Source organism: Cydia fagiglandana, chromosome 7 (genome assembly GCF_963556715.1).
Source record: "Cydia fagiglandana chromosome 7, ilCydFagi1.1, whole genome shotgun sequence".
Lineage (NCBI taxonomy): Eukaryota > Metazoa > Arthropoda > Insecta > Lepidoptera > Tortricidae > Cydia > Cydia fagiglandana.
Window position 1 is genome coordinate 20,871,086 of NC_085938.1, and position 8,090 is coordinate 20,879,175.

Sequence of the window (8,090 nt, forward strand, 5' to 3'; positions counted from 1 at the left end):
CGTAAAAATAAAAGAAAGTGTAAGTGTAAGTTTAACTGGGATAAGAAAAACTATGGCGGAACTATAAACTAAATTAAATGTTCCTAATTAAAGCTAATTCATAAACCGTTTATTTCATTTATTACATTAAATTATGGTACAGATATAACAAAAGTGGGCTGATAATACCTCCGAGAGCATGTCGTTGTCATTCATAAATAAAATTAACTTAATTATACATATTTACGTAGAAGGATTTTTCTCATACGGTTTCTTTTACTCCGAGAAAAATAATGTATGTTTCCCTTACCCCACCTGACTTACTTACTGTATAAAATTTAACCATAATGGCCCGTATAATCAATATAAATCTTAATAATGTTTCATAAATCAACCTCTCAATTATAATAGGTTCGCGGCTTGGCCAGCGCCGGGCAGTTTTCAATATAAATTCCGCGCAATCAAACCTGCGACCGACGTGATTGCAGTCATTTGTCGCGATCATTCGCAATCATAAAACGATCCTGTCCGTCAATCAGTTGCTATATTCTACGATTCGATTGATATGACGTATCGTAATGACTTTGAGAGTGTACGATTTTAGGTGTATAAAGTCCACTTTATACTCCTAAAAGCGTACACTCTCAAAGTCGTTATGTCCACATAATATAGGAAAATAGGTACATATAAGGACTGCTAGTCTCAAATGGGACTGGGCCGGTCACGTCTGCCGCATGCATCCAGACAAATGGGCTAGTGTAGCTACCAATTGGATCCCAGAAAAAGGGCGCGGACGCAGCAGGCCCAGACGGAGATGGCGGGATGACCTAGACACCTTTCTCAACAACTGGCTACTATGTCGGGAGTCGTGGAAGACAAAGAGGCCTTTTCCTAGCAGTGGGACACCATAATAGGCTAGCAATAAAAAAAGGTATATAAAATTGACAACGGCACTTTTTGCGATACATATCTGAGTATTTATTGTACATATCTGGTGGACACAACACAACTAACGCCAAGCAAAATACACTCGCGACATTATTTAGATATCAAAATGTGATGTCAAAATGTAACTTCAAAAGCTTCATCAAATCGAATGGATATATTGAATAAAACCCAATGCGATTGAATAATACAATTAACATTGAGTGGACTACGAGTAATTATGAGGTAATGAGAACGCGAAATACGTAATAAGGAAAAGAATCATAAAAAAAACTTGGATCACGCGTTGTTCTCACAAAACCATCACAGGAATTTGGGCTTTATGGGCTCTGCTATAAGATCCCAAGCTGATTATTGTTTAAAATTAGTCTCTCCTCAGGGTAGCGTCTTCCAATAATTCTGCCGTAATGGTCTAAGTAAGTTAACAAGCTCTCTCAGATGTCCTCCGTAAAAATTGATAATTTGAACTTTATCGGATCGTTCGAGACGTAAGAATACCCAGGGACAATAATAATTAAATTACGAGTTTTATTCGCTAACCTTAATGTAAAGTAGGCTAAGTATTATGAAGTCTGATGGTAGTTGCTAATTCATATTTTATGCAAATGTGTTTTTAGTAGGCATCGCTGGTAGTTATTGTTGAAAACAAAGTTAACTTGAACTTTCGAAATATTATTGATACAGTGATTTAAATTCAAGTCGATTGTATCTATTCTTATATGCACTTCACAACTTACAAAGACAACCAAATGCATCGCATAAATAGGTTTCGACGAGGGTATTTGAAGACGGGGCAATAAGGGGGACATGTTTAAATACAGTAGGGCACGAGTCCACTAAAAGACAGAGCTAGTATTTTGCTGTCAAGAACATTTTCTATGAAATACATTTTAAGGCGCCGCCGTGAGTTCAGCTCCTCCGAACGCAGCTCACTGAGCACTGAGTGGATTATTATTGTTATTTTTAATAACAAAAAGTAATCGACGATTTCTACTAAAAATAAAATTACGCATTTTTAGAAGCAAATCTTTTGTGCAAACGCAGTTATTATAATTTTTTTCTAACGAGCGAAAGTTGTTTAACCAGGTTTCAGCCCAACCAAAGAGGACTTGAAGGAACATAATTCGACGCAAGAGGTATATACAGTACAAAACAGCAACACTCCTAACTGTACATCGGTGGACCTTATTACAAAAGGCATAAGTAGTAGGGTAGATATATCGTTACACATTCAGTCGTGAACGCCAGTAAACGCTGGAGTCTCAATGGACGCGCGCCTAATTCCTGTGCAACGGAGTAATATACTGCACAACGCGTGCGGATGACTGTCACACCGCGTTGAGCTGATTATGATTTAATTTAATAGTATTTGAATTTTTGTATTGAATATTATTGATTTATTTTTATTTGTCAACTTGTATGTAAGCGACTTGGATATAATAACTACCTAAATATCGTTTTGATGTCAACGACGACACCGCAACAGTAATGGAGCTGCAGTTGTCATCCGAATGTCACCCATTATTGTCTCGCTATACTAAACGGATGTTCACTAATAAGTAATAATTAGTTATGAAATTGTTGTCTTCTTAAGACATTACGACTGAAATATCGATGTTTTGTCGAATAAAGCCAACTACTCACAGACTTTGCAGTTACAGATTGCAAATGCCACCATGAACGTAAATGACTATGGAAATATAAGACTTTTAATGTCACTGCGACACTTTCTCATTTCAAAGTCCGGGAAGAATTAACTTAGACGGTCTAGCCTTCGTTCCAGTGTGACTGCGGCCCGCCGAAAGCAAAAGGCTGCTCGTAGTAAAGGACAATATAAATGCTAATGGCGTGCACCCGCGCAGCCGACGCCGTAGAACGTACGGGAACGACCGTTATTGTCCCGCTAACATGCAAACGTCCTTCACTGTTCCGACTGTTACATGATCGGAATTAGGTCACCGGAGAAACGTGGATAATATGAGCAACTATAAATCATCCTGATTAGGTGAAAATTAACATTTCGGTAGTCGCTTATGGGTCTACTGGACTCAGTGGACTTCATCGTCAACTCTTACGAGCAGCGCGTGATTTTACATAGGAATGAAACACTGTGATCGGTCTTCATGCTTACTATTTGCTTGCAGGTTACCGCCAATCAGTGTTATGGCTGAGTCGTAAGCATTTAAAAAGCAAAAGGCTGCTCGTAGTTAAGGACAATATAAATGCTAATAGCGTGCACCCGCGCAGCCGACGCCGTAGAACGTACGGGAACGACCGTTATTGTCCCGCTAACATGCAAACGGCCTTCAGTGTTCCGACTGTTACATGATTGGAATTAGGTCACCGGAGAAACGTGGATAATATGAGCAACTATAAATCATCCTGATTAGGTGAAAATTAACATTTCGGTAGTCGCTTATGGGTCTACTGGACTCAGTGGACTTCATCGTCAACTCTTACGAGCAGCGCGTGATTTTACATAGGAATGAAACACTGTGATCGGTCCTCACACTTACTATTTGCTTGCAGGTTACCGCCAATCAGTGTTATGGCCGAGTTGTAAGCATTTAATCCGGTGTGACTTCGGCCCGCCGAAAGCAAAAGGCTGCTCGTAGTAAAGGACAATATAAATGCTAATAGCGTGCACCCGCGCAGCCGACGCCGTAGAACGTACGGGAACGACCGTTATTGTCCCGCTAACATGCAAACGTCCTTCACTGTTCCGACTGTTACATGATCGGAATTAGGTCACCGGAGAAACGTGGATAATATGAGCAACTATAAATCATCCTGATTAGGTGAAAATTAACATTTCGGTAGTCGCTTATGGGTCTACTGGACTCAGTGGACTTCATCGTCAACTCTTACGAGCAGCGCGTGATTTTACATAGGAATGAAACACTGTGATCGGTCCTCATGCTTACTATTTGCTTGCAGGTTACCGCCAATCAGTGTTATGGCTGAGTCGTACGCATTTAATCCGGTGTGACTGCGGCCCGCCGAAAGCAAAAGGCTGCTCGTAGTAAAGGACAATATAAATGCTAATAGCGTGCACCCGCGCAGCCGACGCCGTAGAACGTACGGGAACGACGGTTATTGTCCCGCTAACATGCAAACGGCCTTCACTGTTCCGATTGCTAAAAGATCGGAACTAAACTGAAAACATTATGTCATATACAGTGGAAACTGGATAAGTGGAACCTGGGTTAGTGGAAAACCTCTTTAAGCGGACCGAAGTTCTCGGTTCCAGTCCCTAGGCAACGAATTACCTCTATAAGTGGAATTATGGGACCTCTATAAGCGGAATCCATTTTTTCGAAAAAATTTATTTTTACCTCTGTAACTGGAAGCAGCCGTCTTCGAAACCTCTATGAGTGGAATAGCTCAGCGTTATAAAATTTGTATTTTTAATAAACCGTCACAAGGAGGGTAGTTTGTTTCGTTAACATTATGGTTCGTGTTTTAACTACGTATTTTGTATGAGTATATACTGGTTGCTCTTGCATAAATAAATATTAGGAGTGATTTTGGTTAATTGATTTTATTTTTGAAATTATGAAAATTGTATACGAGTACTACTTAACTGTGCATTATTTACAGTACTTATTGCTTTTTTGAAGTCAGAATTACATACCTATTTTTTAATACATACATATTTAATAAAAGATGATTATTTAAGTCTTGGTCTTTTATTTGACCATACTATACGTGACCTCTATAAGCGACATTACTAGTATCCAGAACCTCTATTAGCGAGAGCCTCTGTAAGTGAGAAAACGTTTTATTTGAACCTGGTTAAGTGGAAAACTGGATAAATGGAAAACCTGGATAAGCGGAACTAAACAGCCGGTCCCTTGCGATTCCACTTATCCAGTTTCCACTGTACTAAGGAAAACGTCACTTTTGCACTGCCATATACTCGTATCTGATCCATATCGTATCTTTAGCATATTTTGACATAAAATTCTAATAAACGTTTCTTCAAACAAAAAAGTCATTTTTGACACTAACTTATCCGATCCGTATCGTTTCTTTAGCAAATTTTTGACGTATCTTAAAGTTCGAATCAGGCCGTAACGCAGTGGGTTCTATCCTGTTACGGCGGTATCCAGTTGATATTTGACTGCGGGCTGGATTTCTTCTCTCTGTAGAATAAAATAGGTGTATATCTCAAACATAGGCCTAAGGGTTAATTTTATTTACGGTTAGTTGCCGCCCGTAGCAAAGAGGGTCACTTGCGCATCAATTGCCATGTGTTATCGCTATCACATGATAACACCCGTATGAGATTGTAACAGCCACCAAGGGGACATTATATCTATCTCACTTAATCTTAGGCAAATGGTTGTAGCGAATGTGTGAATTAGCTTTTTGAATAATTCATAGGGAGTCAACTAAAAGTAGCAAATGATCGACAAGAAATCCGAGTTTTACTACTACAAGAGGTTTTTGCACATTATGGAAGATTAGTCCAAAACCAGGAAGGATAGGTACGGCAGCACATATGTAGTAGGTGGTACTGCTACTTAGATAATTTCAGGTTGATGAACGCTTTGGTCACTGCTGTCTACCATCTTAACACATCCATCCATCTTTGTTTGATAAGTTCGCCTTTGTACCTTTATTTCTGTAAATATTATGTAAACCTGTGTTGTGTACAATAAAGTGATTACTACTACTACTTAAATAGTTTGTCAACAAAAGTTGAACGTCGTGCGTGCCAGCGTATAGAAATTAAATAAGAAAAACGTTTTTAGCGAAGCCTGCAGATGTAATAATTCAATTGAATACAGCACCATCAATTTATAACAACTACATACTCGTAAACTATTTCACCTGTACTTTCTAACTTAGTTGCGATATTCTATACTTTGTTTGAGTTGCCAAAACCCGTAGTAATAAAAACAATTGTCTATGAATTAAATTTGTTTTTTCTTCTTTTTAGGTAGCGTATTTAGGTAAATTATTTTGCATAAAATGCCGATATCGCCTTTCATTGGTAATAATGGTTTTAAAATTGTGTAATGCTTGACAATCATAATATACATTAGAATAGATTAGTATAGAATAAAGGATGACTCACGTTAGACCGGGCCGTGTCCGGCCCGGGCCTTCCGGCGCTTACTTTTCTATGACATGACAGGCGATCACGTGATGCTTTCCATGGCAAACGATGCGCCGGAAGCTCCGATCCGGACCCATAATAATATTATGAAATATATAGATCTAAATCATGCGGAATATATTGACAAATTTACCTTAGGCACATTTACACAATGACACAAAAACCGTCAAGGCTTCAAACTTAACGACATCCCTTCTTGCAATGTGTTTAACATTATCTAGGCTAGGATACAAAACTAGTACAAAACTTAGATAAAAGTGACTTAGAGTAGGCGATGCAGTGCTAAAAGCATTATCGTGTCCAGCGCACCGCAAGCAAGTACGCCTATTTCTAAAGCCTAAAGACCTAGTCGCACTGTGGGTTAGTGAATCGACTATAGGTGTAAATATTTATATAGGATAGATAGTTGCCCTGTAATAAGTAAAACCAGTTTTTTTCAGGTGTCCTACTGCTGGGCAAAGGCCTCCCCCCTAGACCTTCAATCCTCCCGATTAAGTGCAGCATCTGTCCAGTTGCTGAGAAATGTGTCCAGCTCGTCCCGCCATCTCCTCTTAGGCCGACCTTGCCGGCGTTTACATTGTGGCACCCACTCCGTGGCTAGTTTAGCCCACCTCTGTGGGTGCATGCGTCGTACATAACCCCCCCTATGAAATGTCAAACACCCCATTTATTTTACTTATTCGAAATCTTTCACTTGCTCAGGTATTAGCACGAGGGGTTAGACAACAACTTTGATCCCTTCTAAAACAAATAACTATTTATTCATGAATGAATAAAGTTGCTGGCGATGTTTCCACGAAAACATTTATCTAGGCTATAGTATAATTGGCAAAACGGATTACGGTCTCCTCAAAGACATCATCAAGGGTAGGTGCTTGTATTTGAAGAATGAATCGCGTATTCAGAGAACAAATTCAGGGAGATAACAATACAATTTAAACATTTATGGAGACTCACAGGAATACTAACGCCCCTTGGAAAATTTAAAATACGGGGTAGCTGGAATTGAGTTACGTTACACGGTTCAGTATACGAATTTAAATCAGTAAATATAAATTAGTATCATCTTTGAGAAAGATTCATAAATATGGGAGCTTAGGTACCTACCTATTTTGGTGTGCCCTGGTGCACTCGGATCTAACCTTTTCTCCAAACTCGTCAGTGAAACCTACGCTACGCCAGTTTTCCGACGCAAATTGATTTATTCCAGTCATTACCAAATTATATAATTTTTACTAGGTCGATGGCAAACATGCTTACGGCCCGCCTAATGGGAATCAGTCTCCGCAGCCCATGTAGGTACGTCTGCAACACCAGAGAAGCCACATGCGCGTTGCCGACCCTAACACTCCACGCCCTCGTTGAGCCCTGCAAGCAAGAAAGTTGAGCAAGTTAATATATTTCAGTCATACCAAATTACACAAATAAATTACATATTTATTTGTATAATTTGGTATGACTGAAATATATTCTGCTATTTTACTCCTTATACCTTAATAATATATGTTGCGTCAAGTACCGTGAACGGTTCTTTAATTGTCACCGTTCATCTGAAAAATCTATAATGGATGAACCTCCACCAGAACCCTGAAGCCGGATCAGAACAGGTAGCAATTACAGTGTTACTTTGTGCGCCGCGCTGTCGAAATAAACAACTTATTTTGGGGCAACACAAAGAATTCATGAATTTATAATGCGCTGGGAAATTAGCTTTTTTCTCGCACTCGGCCGCGCGGGTGCCGCGCCGCGTGGTGCGGAAGATATCCAGCGCTGTCTACCTACAGCACTAAAACTACCTTGTAATATATATAGGCTGCATAATTATGTTCTAAGTATATAGTGAGAGAAGTAAGTTGTCTCAGGCGATGGCGCTTGGCACGATTATTCCTAGGAACGTACTAAGTTAATCTAATGCCATAGCCACGAGGTTAACTCTTGGCTACCAATCAAAACGGGAGCGGGAGGAGGGAAAAGTGGCATTGGCGGTCCATTCTGCGCTCTGTTTCTGTTTACTTGTAACAATCAGATCAAGCTTGTTATC